A 14,583-nucleotide genomic window follows, 5' to 3' on the forward strand; every position below is an offset into this window, starting at 1 on the left:
TTTCACTGGGAGTTGGTCTCTGAACAATATGTAGCAGAAATGTAGCTGTCTATACTGTCTCCACCAAAATGTTGCCACTTCTGCTGTGTTCCCTAATGCTGTTTCCCAGCAGAAGTATCCACTGCTTCTCTGGTCTGCTCCACTAGGGAACTTCCCATCAGAGATCGTGCTCTGCTGTGGCGAGAAAAGTTCTTCACCCAAATCCTATTCAAGAGATTTATTTGCAAGGGAGGAAACCAGGATTGTGGCTGACTCTGGTAGCGTGCAAAAGGGCAACTGCCAACTGAACAGACACAAGGCTTATATACGATTTCTTAGTGCCAGAGTTTTTCCATGGAGAGGATTTTCAGGGTAGGAATTGGTCAGATTTCAATCCCTGAGCTTGAATAAGCTCAGACTGGCTGGATTTCATGATCAGAGATAGTTTGGTTTTGTGCTCAATGACTGGTTGGTTTCCCTGCTCAGTTGGTCATGAGTAGAGTGTATTTCTTTGGGTCTGGTTTCAGAATCAAACTGTCTTTCACTGCCTCTGGTTTTAGGATCAGGGTGTGTTTCCTTGGCTGGTCCTTTTACCTACACACAAGGCTTCATAAATTCGTGAATCTATTTCTTTCCATGACTTTGCAGTGGAAAACAATATGAAAATGGACATCATAAACCTCGAAGAGATTGTTGGCATTGACAAATAATTCTCTACAGAATAAATGCTCTTGTGTAACTGAATGTAAGTGTCTTGGATAAAGATCTTGCCAAATACTTTATAGTAAGTCCTCAGTTTTTTTTACATGTACTCAAAGACTATTGTAATATGCAAATGCTTTAAGTGATTGCACATACTTTACTTCTGTATAATGTGCAAAATTTTACCACACTGACTACATTTTTGGGTTTTCTCTGCAGTATGACTTTTTCTTTTGATTTTGAAGATTACTGATACATGCAAAGGCTTTACCACACTCATTACATTAGTAGAGTTTCTCTACAGCATGTGTTATCTTGTGCATTTGAAGAGCATAGTGATAAGCAAAGGCTTTACCACATTGATTACATAAATAGCATTTCTCTCCAGTATGTATTCTTTTATGTATTTGAAGAGCACTGTGTTGTACAAAGGCTTTACCATATTGACTCCATTCATAGGGTTTCTCTCCACTATGTGTTCTTTCATATTTTACAAAAATATTGTGATGTGCAAAGGCTTTACCACATTGAATGCATTCATAGTTTTTCTCTCCAGTATTTGTTCTTTTATACCTTGCACGACTACTATGGTAACCAAATGCTTTACCACACTGACTACATTCATAGGGTTTCTCTCCAGCATATGTTCTTTTATGCATTTGAAAATTACTGTGACATTCAAAGGCTTTACCACATTGATTACATTCATAGTGTTTCTCTCCAGTATGTGTTCTTTTATGAATTTTAATAGCTTTGTGAAGTACAAAGGCTTTACCACACTGATTACATTCAAGGGTTTCTCTCCACTATGTGTTGTTGTATGAGTTTGAAGATCAGTGTGGTATGCAAAGACTTTACCACATTGATTACATTCATAGGGTTTCTCTCCAGTATGTGTTCTTATATGGATTTGAAGACTATTATGACATGCAAAGGCTTTACCACACTGATTACATTCATAGGGTTTCTCTCCAGTATCTGTTCTTGTATGAATTTAAAGATCACTGTGATATGAAAAGACTTTACCACATTGAATACATTCATAGGGCTTCTCTCCAGTATGTGTTCTTTTATGCCTTGCAAGACTACTAGGGTAAGCCAATGCTTTACAACATTGACTACATTCATAGAGTTTCTCTCCACTATGTGTGCTTTTATGCATTTGAAGATTACTGTGATGTGCAAAGGCTTTACCACATTGATTACATTCATAGGGTTTGCCTCCATATGTGTTCTTTTATGAATGTCAAGATGACTGTGATATGTAAAGGCTTTAACATGTTGTGTATATACAGAAGTTTTCCATTCAGTATGACTTCTTTTGTTCCTTAAAGGATAATTCACCCATGTAAAAGCTTTACCTCACTCAATACACTATTGAATCTTTATATCTCTATGAATTAATTTTACAATTTGCTCCAGTTATAAAGATAAATCAGGTATTAAGATTTTACCACTGTGTTTACATTCATATTGCTCCCCTTCATTAAGGGTTGTTTTGCATGTATGAAGATACATGTGATGGTAAGATCCTTTATTACATGGTTCACATTTACAGACTATTTTTTTTCTACAGGTGATTTTTCACATATTTTAAGAGAACTGGAAAAACTCAGAGCTTTACCATGCCTATTCATCTTTAAATTTTCCTATACTTTGAGTCATACTATATTTGAGTCATATTATATTTGCTAAGTTAACTGGACAAACAGATGTATTTACATGATCCTAGTACTCATAGGACTTTTCTGCAGTGTGTGTTTGATGTATTAACAATGATGCTAGAAAACCAGTTTCTCATATACTTGAATCAACTTCAATAAGTATACTCAATGTGGGGACTGCTACATGCCTTCTAATTTTTCTGAGAGAGAGGTATGTGATGTCTTTCCATACTCTATGCTCATATGGTTTGTATTTAGAGTGACATATGATATATTTAGTAAAGGAAGAATAACAAATAAAAGTTTTATACATCGAATTCACACAGTATGGCGTTCTGTTCCTCATAGACATGTGGTATAGGGATTAAAAGGTTTCTCCACAACAACTGCCCCTTGACTTGTGTCTAACTGCCCCCCTCACTAAACTTAGCATCGTCATAACAAGTAAATAAATAACACTAATTTTACTATGGACTATTTCCTTACTAGAATGTTTTGGAGTTATACTTATCACCACTTCAACATGTATACCTTTTGTAATATGAGTGGTATGAAATAAATGGATTGACAGTTCCATAGTCTAGCTCTCATGGAGCTATGATTCAAATGGAGATATCTATTAAGTCACCGTTTCCTTGTCTTCTGTCTTAAAAAGAATGCCTTGCAAATGCATTTCACCTACCTGAAATTGATGTATATAGCTTTATGAGAATTTAATAATCATCAATGCACATGAAACTGTGCTTATTTACACTTGCTTTTGTTTAAAACTTCCAGGACAGATTACAATTTCTTCAGAGACACATTTGTATCACCTTGCACATGAAAATCACCTTTCATGTCTCCTAGAACTTTGGCAATGTTCTTCAATATTATGGTCTTCCCAACTGTATCCTAAAATGTAGAACCAGAAAATGTATGTTATATTATTGAAAATTGTGAAAAATTTAAGTTACTATCTTCAGTGAGCCTTAGAACCATGACAGATTTTTTCATCTCACTCTTCTTTCTCAATCAAATTACATCAAAATCAAGGAACAGTTGTCCCCTTCTTTTAAAACGTGAAGGAAAATTCAGTCTTACCTATGGTATCGAGGTTCCTGTAGGTCTCCAGCATCACATTTTTTTGTAGAGATTCTTCTGGGAAGTATCCAGCAAAATCCACTCTTCCCAAGTGAAGTCGAAATGCACATCATCATAGGTCACTGCATTCTGAAATATCCCATACATGTGTACAACAGAAGGCATGATACTGACAACATTGTAGATTTATAATTCTTTAACAGTATAGTCATATAATTCTGGTGCTTCCAACACTTATTTCATGATATAGATATTATAATACAATCACTAAGTCACTTTGGAAGGAAAATGAACAGGAGGTTCACCTGTGTCATTTCTGTAGCCTGTGAATGGGATATTACCTTACAAGAGCAATGCTTTTTAAAAACATAGAGACAAGTAAACAGATCAACAGTGCAGAGTATACATGAGAAAAAATGTATGAACAATAATTAACTACAAAAAAGAAAAATAAGATGCACAAGCTGGGTATATTGCCTTACACCTTTAACCACTGCACTCACAAGTCAGAGGCAGGGATATCTGCCTTAGCATTGAATGCCAGCCTAGTCTATGCAGTCAGTTCCAGGACAGCCAGAAGTACATATTAAGACTCTGTCTGCCATGCAAAAAGCAACCAAATAAACAAAAAAGATACAAAGAGCTCAGAGGTATTTACTGATATTTCTACAAAGAATTCTGTATTCATCTACCAGAAACATGAAGTGCTCCACTTTAAACTGTAACATTAATAAGATTTATCAAAAGGCACTGCAGTTTTAAACAGTTATAAATGGACAGATGAAAAGATTAACAATATAAATGTTGATCATAAATAATAACACAGGGCAGAAGAGATGGCTCAGTAGTAAAGAGCTCTTACTAGTTTGGTTCTATCCTAGACCTCTGGCTATTGAGAGTCAGGATATTGGACATGCAAGCAATTTTTGGCATGGAACGGCAAATTGAGGATACAATCTCTCACATGGAATGGTCCTAAAGTTAGGCCAGTCATTGATTGTCCATTTCCACAAGTTCTGAGCCCCCATTAACCCAGCATCTTACAAATAGGACTAATTGTAGGTCAAAGGTTTTGTGTCTGGGTTGGTGTCCCAGTCCCAATACTGAAAGCCTTGCCTGGTTATAGAAAGCTGTTTAGGCTCCTCATCCTCCATTCCTAAGAGTCCCCTCTAGGGTCACAGAATGCAAGGGGTATCTGAAGAGCTAGGTTTTCTCCTTGTTTTAGTGTTAGCAAGGAAAGTGGATAAACAAATGATAGCTATATAACAGAGACTGCACTAGGCTTTCATATCAACACCCAAATGTCCCCTAATTCCAGTTGTTGCCCCATATTCTCTGTCTCCATCTGTTTCCTTGAGCCTGACCTCTCCTCTTCCCATCCCCACCCCCCCAGTCTACTCAGAAAATCTATTCCTCCTTCTATGAAGACCCATGTATCCCCCTTGAGCCCTCCTTGTTAATTAGCCTCTCTGGGTCTGTGGATTGTAGCATGAATATCCTTTACTTTACAACTAATATCCACTTATAAGGGAGTTCATACCATGTTTGTCTTTTTGGGTCTCAGTTACCTCACTCAGGATTACTTTTTTGTAATTCCATCCAGTTGTCTGCAACTTTTATGATGTCCATTTTTAATAACTGAATAATACTCCATTGTATCAGTGTACCACATTTTATCCATTCTTTGGTTGAGTAACATCTAGGTTGTTGCCAGTTTCTGGCTATTAGGAATATATTTGCTAAATACATAGTTGAGCAGGTGTCCATGTGGTAGGATGGAGCATCCTTTGGGTATATGCCAAGAGTGGTATAGCAGCATCTTGGGGGTAGGTCTATTCCTAATTTTCCGAGGAACTGCCATTTTGATTTCCATAAGTGGCTATACAAGTTTGTAAAAGTTATTTCCCATACAGGAACTAGAGTGATGTAGTTAATGTGTTGCTCCGCTCATGCCATTCTGAGGTTTAAGAGTTTCAGTGACTTGAAATTCTTAGGCTTGCTCTTACTACCTATAATGAAATTTTCTTGTTGTTGTTTTGTTATCGAGCCCAGGCTGGCCACCAATTCATGGCAGTTTTCCTCCAAGCTTCTGAATGCTGTGGCTGTATTCCATGCACTCCTCTGAATAGTTTAAAGTTAGTGTCAGGTCTGAAGAGCTAGATTCCCTGCTTGTAGAATTAGAAGGGAAAGTGATTCAGTCAATGAGAGCTATAAATCCAAGGCTGCAGAGACTGAGAGCATCTGTTCACATCCATTGTGTCATTCACACATTTGTGGAGGAAGATATGGAGGATTTAAAACAAACACTCAACAAGTGTGGAATAATTGTAACCAAATTTGGCCTCTTGTCACAATTGCAAGAATTGTTTACTACAGCTTGCTCAACAACATTGGAGTTACTCTGAAGCATAGCAGTTAAGAGATGGAGCCTAGAGAACAGAATTTTAAGTAAGCCTGGCTTAATGTTGGTATTTGTAATCTGCAGCTCTAGAGAGTTTCACAGAAGGAGGAACTTTCAACTTGGCATCATGTGGAATCTTCATACTACAGGGATTATTTGCCAACTACCCATATTTCCAAGTTCAGGGTTTCTGACCATCTTTTGATCTCTGTGAGAACCAGGTACCCACATGGGGCACATCCATGCTTACAGGTAAAATACTCAGTTTGACTAAAAAATTTCAAAACAAACACAACAGAAGGAAAGTGATGTACCTGCAATCAAATGACTCAAGGCTCACAAAATATGAGCATCATGAAAACATGGCACCCTGGGAAAGAGAATAATACCCCTATACTGTTCAACTGTCCAAAGTCTCTTCTGACACTCAAGACAATCTGACAGTAACATCTTGTAAAGTCAGAAAACTAGTTACATCTTTGCAACATGCAATAGTACTGAATACCATTCATATTCCAAGAGAAGGAAATGGAGACATCGTGAAGGAAGCCTGGCCCAAGGGAGGAGCAAAGCACAGCAGGACAAACATCAAATATTGTCTCTGTCTCAGATGTTTGAAAGGGTTTAGATGGCTCTATCCCTGCAACTTTCCATACATCTCTCTCTTTGGTTACTTCCACCCCCAATATGCAGATAGCTCTCCATGGAAGATGTCTCATAGCTTAGGGATCTCAACATCTTGTGGTCTCAAAATGTAACTCAGCCTGTTGTAGAATATTATTTTAAGATGTGTTATATTTGTTTATGCTGTGGAACATTTGTTTTAATGATGCAAAGATGTGTTGCATTTGTTTATATTGAATTTGTTTAACTCTTCGAAGCTGTGATATTTTGCCTAATAAAGAGCTGAACAGCCAACAGCTTGTCAGAAAAGGATGGGTGGGGCTTGCAGGCAGAGAGAATCAATGGAAGGTAAAATCTGGGAAAAATAAAGGATGGAGAAGCAAGGAAAGGAGAGGACACCAGTGTGGTGATATCTTGCTTGTACAAACAAATCCTGTCTGAAGGTCAGAGAATGGAGCTTGCCATTAGCCGACTACAGAGGTCTGGAGGTCTGTACAAACAGACAGGAAGTGAGGTAGCTGGGTGGAAACAGGATATAAGCAGGAAGAAACAGGAACTTGCTCTCTTGTCTGCTGAGATGCTAAGGTGGTAAGATGTGCCATGGCTCACTCCTCTCTGATTTCTCAGCATTTTCTTCAATATCTGACTCCAGGTTTTTATTATTTAGGCCAATTAATAATGCCATTTACACACCAGGGACCAGCCACTCAGCTACACAGCAAGCCACAGAATAAAAAGAAAGGAATACAGAATAGGGAAAGATAAACATCCAGAGGCAAAATGTATATGGGATAATTTAAGTCAAGAAGAGCTGGCTAGAAACAAGCCAAGCTAAGGCTGGACATTTATAAGTAATAATAAGACTCTGTGTGATTTAATTGGTATCTCTGTGGTGAGCCCCCCCCCCCAAAAAAAGAATAAAGAGCAAAGAATTAAGAGCAAGAGTAATAACAACCGCCAACATTTTGGCATAGCAACATGAGGCTCAAATTTCACAGCTCATTTAAAAGTTTCTGACTTAAAGTAAGCCCTTGAGCATCAAGTACATTAAAAAAAAGCTAAGTAAAAAAGCCTGTGCCAGCACAAGTTATCAGCATTCTACAGCTAGGAAGGTTGAATGCAGCTTTCAGTTACCCACCTCTGACCAGGCCACGAACTTTGACTTGGCTTTCATGACTTGAAAAGTGGATGGAGCCAACCACCAAAGTCATGGGATAAGGATCCAGCTGTAGCTTAGCAGATAAAAGTTTGCTCACATGGTCAGAAAAGGCTAAATGATATGCAGTAAAAGAGGTCCAGATTGGGAAAACCCCTATAAACAGGAAAGCTGATTACAAGGCTACATTCACAGGGAAAACAGAATGCTCAATGGGATCAGGAAAAAATAGTACATAGATTGACACAATGAGACTTCTATACTTCCCACAAAGATACAACAATGAAGAATATGTACAATATTTGTGAAAGAATAAAGGGGATGGAGAAAAACAGCCAAGAACAAAGTCAGGAAAATATCGTCAAGTTTTAATCAAAAGCCAAAGGAAACTCAGCCAGGAAAAGTGTGATCCCAGCTCCCTGTGGGTCTATGTGTATAGAAATCAAATAAACACAGACCTCACAATTTCCACAAAATTAACTCAAAGTGACCCTTAAACTGTTATGTTTCTGACTCTCTAGATACTGATATTTCTTCCAAAGACAGAAGTCCCATGCTCTAAAGCTCTCTATGCAAATAAAGGTGATCTCCTGCTATGGCTCTTGCAGCCTTTTATGGCTCCTTGCGGTCTCAGGTAAACCCAGTCCCACTGATGCCCAATTGCAAACAACACAGAATAGTTTAAAATCTGCTTCCTGCCACATGGATTATGGCACAAGATGTGGAATTTGTCCTATCCACCTGCCCAACACTATAGACACCTGAGAAGTCTCCGCATCTCAGAGTCCCCCTTTATTCTGTGAAGTGAACTGAATCACTGGATCACACCATGGTGGGTGGTGCCAGAAAGGTAAAAGCACTCTAATCACATATTGCTGAAGCGTGGTCCACACCATCTCTTTCTACCACTTCCTAAACCTAATATTTATAAGATACACCTGAAAGTGGAATGCAATATTCAGAACTTCTGGAAAGCAGACTTTGGACTTTTCCCAGTTCCTTTCTCCACCATGCACCACAAGTAATGACTGTATGTGCACACTGGACAGTGATATCACAAGCATCATATCCTCCCATTCTAAGGCTGCAGGGCCTCCCCTTCCCCCAGGAAATCCCATGCAGGGAGGCGTCTGCCCAGGCCATCACATGGATCAAGAGAACCGCAATCTGGCTCTCGGTCCATCCAAGCCCCAGCAGATATGACAGTGCAGCAGACCTGCTCTGAACACCCCACACTCACCATGGCATGGCTTGTGGTCTTCCTTACAACTCCCTACAGCAGAAGTAGAGAAGTATCTTGGAAAGAAGCTGGGGTGGGGAGGTCTTGCACAAGCTGTCTCATGCCAAGTAAGCTTCTTAAGAAGAATAGCATCTTGTATACTACTTCCAGGGGACAATGGAAGGAAATGGGGGACTTCTATGAAGTCAGCAGACACTCTCATACAATGGGACACACACAGGACGAGGGTAATCAAATAATGGTGCACAAGGGGAACACGGTATCTCAAGAACATTACTGACTGAGCCTACAGTGACCTTGGGATTGATAACCACAGCCCCATGTGGTGGGAAGAGTTCCGTTCTCAGGATCTGAAGGAGTCATTCACAGCTCTATATTCCTGGATTTAGAGAAGAAGCTCTGTTTTATTCTCAATACATCAAGGCCTTAGGCAAAGCTCCCAAGGCCTGGGCCCCAGGCTGTTACTGGCTCTCCCAAGAATGTTGTTACTGGCTCTCCCAAGAATGTTCCTCCTCACTGCCTGAAGGCCTAAATGAAAACCTTGCTTGACTAGGCCAGTGCTTAACACAACAGTGTTTTACTTTTCAAATAATTAATTGTTACCTGGTGTCATAGTGCCTGAAAGGTTCAGGCATTATGTTGGCCTTCCCCTGTTACCTGGAGGAACAGGCAGTACCCTGGTCAGACCAGGGTTCCATGGGAACTAAGTCTGCACGCAGGTGCAGAGGACCCCTTTAAAAGACAGATCCCTGACCATTTATGCACTCTCTCCTCTCTCTCTCTCTGCTCTCCTCTCTCTGCTCTTCTCTTCTCTCTGTCTCTTCTCTTATGCTCTCTCTGCTTCTTTCTATGGTGACCGGCCATGGTGGTCAGCCATTAACCCTGTTTCTCTTCTTTCTTAGTCTCTACTCTCCAGGCCTATAATAAACTGGTTAACAGGTCTAATATGTCTAATAGTCTCCTGTCTCATCTTGCGCTTCCTCTTTTTCTTTATTTCCAATTTAAGCAAAAATCTAACAGTGCCCATCTCTCAGAACTATGCTTTTCTCAAGAAGAAAACTGGAACTTTAAGGCACACCGGGCCTTGACTAGGTTGTGACCCTGTAATGCCTCCATGAGCAGCTTGTTAGAGGGCTGTTCTTTGATATGGGGATGGGCCTAGTGGCTGGTTGGCAGTAGGGGTGTCTCTTTTGTAATGGTTTGGAGCCAAATGTCTGGATAATCCTGGTGAAAAAATGTGTATCATAGCATCCTTATCTCTACCAGGCCATGTTAGCATATACTTATCTTGGGGGTGAGGGGTTAGAGGCAGTCTTCTGTCAGCTAAATTCTACTTAGTGAGACTTACTACTGACCAAGCACTGGTAAATCCTTTATGTCACCAATTCTACACTTCTACATCACAACTAAGTAGTGGAGTGCTACCCAACACAAGAGATGCCTTTTACAATCTCCACAAAATTAACTGTAAATGGACTTTACACAGAGAGGTTAAATGCAAGTGCTGAATGTCTAGAAAATATTGGAGAAACTAGGCCTCTCTACGTTTGGCAACATGCCTTCCTCCCATGGATGCACCAAAAACATGTTGTTGTTGACTACAAATATGTTTCTACACACAGATCTCTGCTCTCAATGTTCTGCACAGATGCAGCCCACAGAATAAAGTTACTCAGAGGCCCAGTCTGGGTCAAGGGAGTTGCATGGACCATGTGAGAACTCACAGCACAGGCAATCAGCCTGCAGATTCCCACCCAGCCATGGTGAGGACCCGCCACCCCGGCTCCTGCACCTCCCCATCTGCTCTTCCCCACCTGGGTACAGCAGCCCCTTACTCACCATGTTGCTCCTTCCCAGCTCGCCCATGGCCCCCTCATAGCTTCCTGCAGCAGCTCCCACAGCACAGCACAGGTCAACACTGGCACCAGCTACTTTGCAAACCCAAATCTGCAGCCTGGCTCCCAGAAGGGCCCTGCACCACTTCTGACTGGCGGTTTGACCTAGAGGTCCTGATTGGCTTGTGCGGCCTGAGTGACTAGAGCACGGTCCCTTAGATTGCAATGTGCTTAAAGACACAGCACAATGGTTCCTGTCCCTGCCTTCTACCCAAGAGTTTTCCAGATCGCCATAGCTAGCTATCTTCCTGCACTCCACAGGAACTTCTTTCTCCTGGACAAAATGGGACTAGCTTGCACAGCCTTTTCTGCAATGAGCTTCCCTGTCCCATAGGTGGAAGGGTGCCCAGAATATTAACAATTGTAAAGAGAGATTTAAGGACACAAAAGGAGGTATTTGGTCTGTGGCTTCACACTGGCTGAGGTCAGATTAACTGAAGATACCTTTTTTTTTTTTTTTTTTTTTTTGAGACATGGTTTTTCTGTGTAGCTTTGGAACCTATCCTGGAACTTGCTCTGGAGACCAGGCTGGCCTCGAACTCACGGAGATCAACCTACCTCTGTCTCCTGAGTGCTGGGATTAAAAGTGTGAGCCGCCAACACCCGGCCTGAAGATACTTTTTACCAGTTAGTCACAAGCACTTCAGAGAACAAGGAGAAAATTGCAGGAACCAGATAAAAAACATAATGATAAATCTGTCTCCCACCAAAAGGTTGGATGATGGTGGCTCCATTGCTTTCGAAATTTTCTTCTGGAATTCAGGACAAACTCTTGACAAATGTTGAATACTTAGAGAATAACAGAGCTAGGAAGAATGTCTTTATGAGTACTGTTGTTAATCAGCACATCTTCCTCAGTGGGCAGGCAAAAAAACAAAACAAACAAAAAAACACGGATGCATATTTCAAGGTCCTCTACATGAGCAGGACTGGTAAAAATCAATCTCCCCGTGTACAAAGAAAGTGGATTTATTACAATGTCTCACAAGCTGTGGTCCAGCTAGTTCAAGAGCAGCTGTCTACCAATGGAAACTTGAGGACTCCAGTAGTTAGTTGTTCAGTCCATGAGGCTGGATGTCTCAGCTGGTCTTCAGTGTACACCAAAATTCCAAACAAGTAGGCTGTAATGCTAGTAAAGGAATGAACTTGGTAGGTAGAGCTGGGGCAAGCAGGCAAAGAGAGAGCTTGCTTCTTCTACATCCTTTATATATGTAGGCTGCTGCCTGAAGGTGTGATCCAGGTTAAAGGTGGATCTCATTCTTTTTTTGATGGCTTTTTGGTGTTTTCCAGACATGGTTTATCTGTGTAGCCCTGAAAGTCATTCTGTAGACCAGGCTGAAAAGTTTCTACACCAGGATAAGCCTCTCCACCGATGCAGCAATCCAAATCACACCAAATCAAACCAAATTAGAAAAGCCCATGTTTACGGTTACAATGCTCCTGATGGCCTTCCAGCCAACACCCCTTACACTGCCAGAGAGGAGACCAGAAAAATCACAAGTCTGGTTTGGGGGGGTGTTAAATATCCTATGGGAGTGGTCTTGAGCATCTCTGGGGGGGTCATCATTTGGCGGGCTTTCTGAGATGCAGGGTTTGGAGGGAGAGGTGGGAGGGGGCTTGTGTGGAACCTCCACCGTAACATCCCAGACTCTCTGGGTATATGGATGCCAGGGGCTGGAGCAAAGTTCCAACCATAACACAGGCTGGCCTCAACTTAGAAAATCCGACTGCCTCTGTCTAGTTAGGGTTAAGGGTGTGCACTGCCACCAAGATGCTAAAGGTAGATCTCATCAACTCAAATGATCCAGGTTAAAAATGGGTCTTTAATTTAAAAACCTTCAAGAAAAATCCCTCACAGGTATACCTAACTCTTTGGGTTTTAGTTAAATCCAGGATTATTCAGTTTGACTAACAAGAATATTCAAAACAACAGCCAAGACAAGGAACTGAGAAAGACTTCTTTCCAAAGCAATGCTTTTCCTAAACAAAGGAAGCACGGAGATTTTACTTAAGGAGTCTGGATGTGTTCATGGAGAGTTCTGCCTATTCCTAAGCATGTGCAGGTAGCAAATCCACTTCTGAACATGATCACGATGTAAAAGCAGGGACATTCTTACCTCAAAGTCATGCAGGAACATATGTAAATTATAAAAATAATGGAAAGAAACGTCTCTGGCGTGCTCATCTTGTATCATAAGGTCTTAGCTGAAAATCAGGCAGATGACACTGTGAAGGTAGATTGCTTTGGAGCCTATGCTACATGTCAGCCTTGATGTTTCATCTAAAAGATAGTTATACCAAAGCCACAATTCTCACAGATACAAAAGACAGAGCACACTGAAGGGCCAGACCCTCACATAGCCCCCCCCTTTTTGCTTTATGGAAAACTTTATTGCAATACTCCAACAGCACATCACTTTTTCTTCTCAACATCTTGCTCGACAGCTTCCTTTGCCCTTTTTGCTCGATGCAAAAGAGCAGGGCATTGGCCTGGGCCAACGACTGGCAAAAGCCTTGAAGTTCTTCTCTTCTTCCGTGATAACTCTGGCTTTCTCCTTTTTGTAGACATTCCAGATGTGAATCCCAGGTCCTGTTAGCTGGGTGGCCAGTTTAAGTTCTTCAGCAGAACTATCTTCCTTCTTGAGAGCAGAAGGCTTCCTGGGAAAAAGTATGAGCTTGGAGCGGTACTCCTTCAGGCGCTGCACATTGGCCTGTAGTGATTTAGAGGATTTGTTTCGTCTCCTTGGGTTCACAGAGTTGCCGATGGTGCGAGCCACTTTCTTGTGGATACCAGCCACCCTGTGTTCTTCCAGGCTGAAGCCCCTGCTAGCTCGGACCTTGGTGTGGTATCTCATTGTATGGTACCTATCGGCCTGATGGGACCCGACGGGGGGCAAGGGGCAATGCAGCGCGCTTTGCCTGCCAGGCCTTGCGTCTGCGGATCTTGCATGCCGGCTGGTTGAACCCAGTGTCCACTCACCGCTGCCAATCCTTGTGGAAGTGGGGCTTCAAGATCATGCCATTAGGGCTGGGCGCCATGGCTGTCTCCTGTATAGGGGCCATAGCCCCTTTCTTTAGTAGCCATAACAGGCTGCAGAAAAGACCCAGCAAGATGTAAGTCTCTCACTCAGCACACGTTGCTGAGTTTCCAGCCTTCTGACCTTGGGGGACCTGCCCCAGTCACTAGGAGGTCAGACACCTCCATGTGGCAAGGGACCAATCAGAAGTTATCTGGTGAGCTCTGGATATGCTGTATGGTAATAGTGGTGAAAAGAGCATAGCAACCGCCCTGGGAGGGCCTATAGGCCATAGCAACCAGTTGACCAACACAGGACAAGTCATGCAAGCCTGAAGTGTACCAATCCTGAGACTGTTGCAGACCCCTTGCTCACCCCAATAAATTCCCCGATTCTTGGTCCCTCTGGGAACTTTTCGCCCCATCCACTGTGTCAGACAGCTGGATGAACCAAGTTAATACAGTTAGCTCGTTAAATAATAAATGGCTCTTAGCTTTTGTATTGAAATGGATCTCTTGTTGACTTTGGGGTTCAGAATTTGGACACAACACACACAAATACAGAAAACATCAATGAAAAGTCACCTAACAGCACTATACACTCTGCTCTGAGATAAGTGGTTATGATGAACTCTATTAACCTCAGAACAAAGTTGCTTTTGCCTCTGAGCAGGCTGGCTTGGAGGAAAGCTACAGTTGCTTCTATGCAAAACCAGAAGAAATTCATTTTAACTATCCCTGGCTGCTGTCTGTCTCATCTCTGTGACATCACTGCAGAAAATTACATTCTTTCCTTTTTCTATTTTTTTTTAATTTTAGTTGC

The 14,583-nt window shown here is 41.5% G+C and overlaps 2 pseudogenes; both read right to left on the reverse strand.

Moving 5' to 3' along the window:
* Positions 1-1,675: 1,675 nt before the first annotated feature.
* LOC118238504 lies at positions 1,676-3,575 on the reverse strand (annotated as a pseudogene).
* Positions 3,576-13,157: 9,582 nt separating this feature from the next.
* Positions 13,158-13,783, reverse strand: LOC100770117 (annotated as a pseudogene).
* Positions 13,784-14,583: the final 800 nt, after the last annotated feature.

This window comes from Cricetulus griseus, chromosome 3, assembly GCF_003668045.3.
Source record: "Cricetulus griseus strain 17A/GY chromosome 3, alternate assembly CriGri-PICRH-1.0, whole genome shotgun sequence".
NCBI lineage: Eukaryota > Metazoa > Chordata > Mammalia > Rodentia > Cricetidae > Cricetulus > Cricetulus griseus.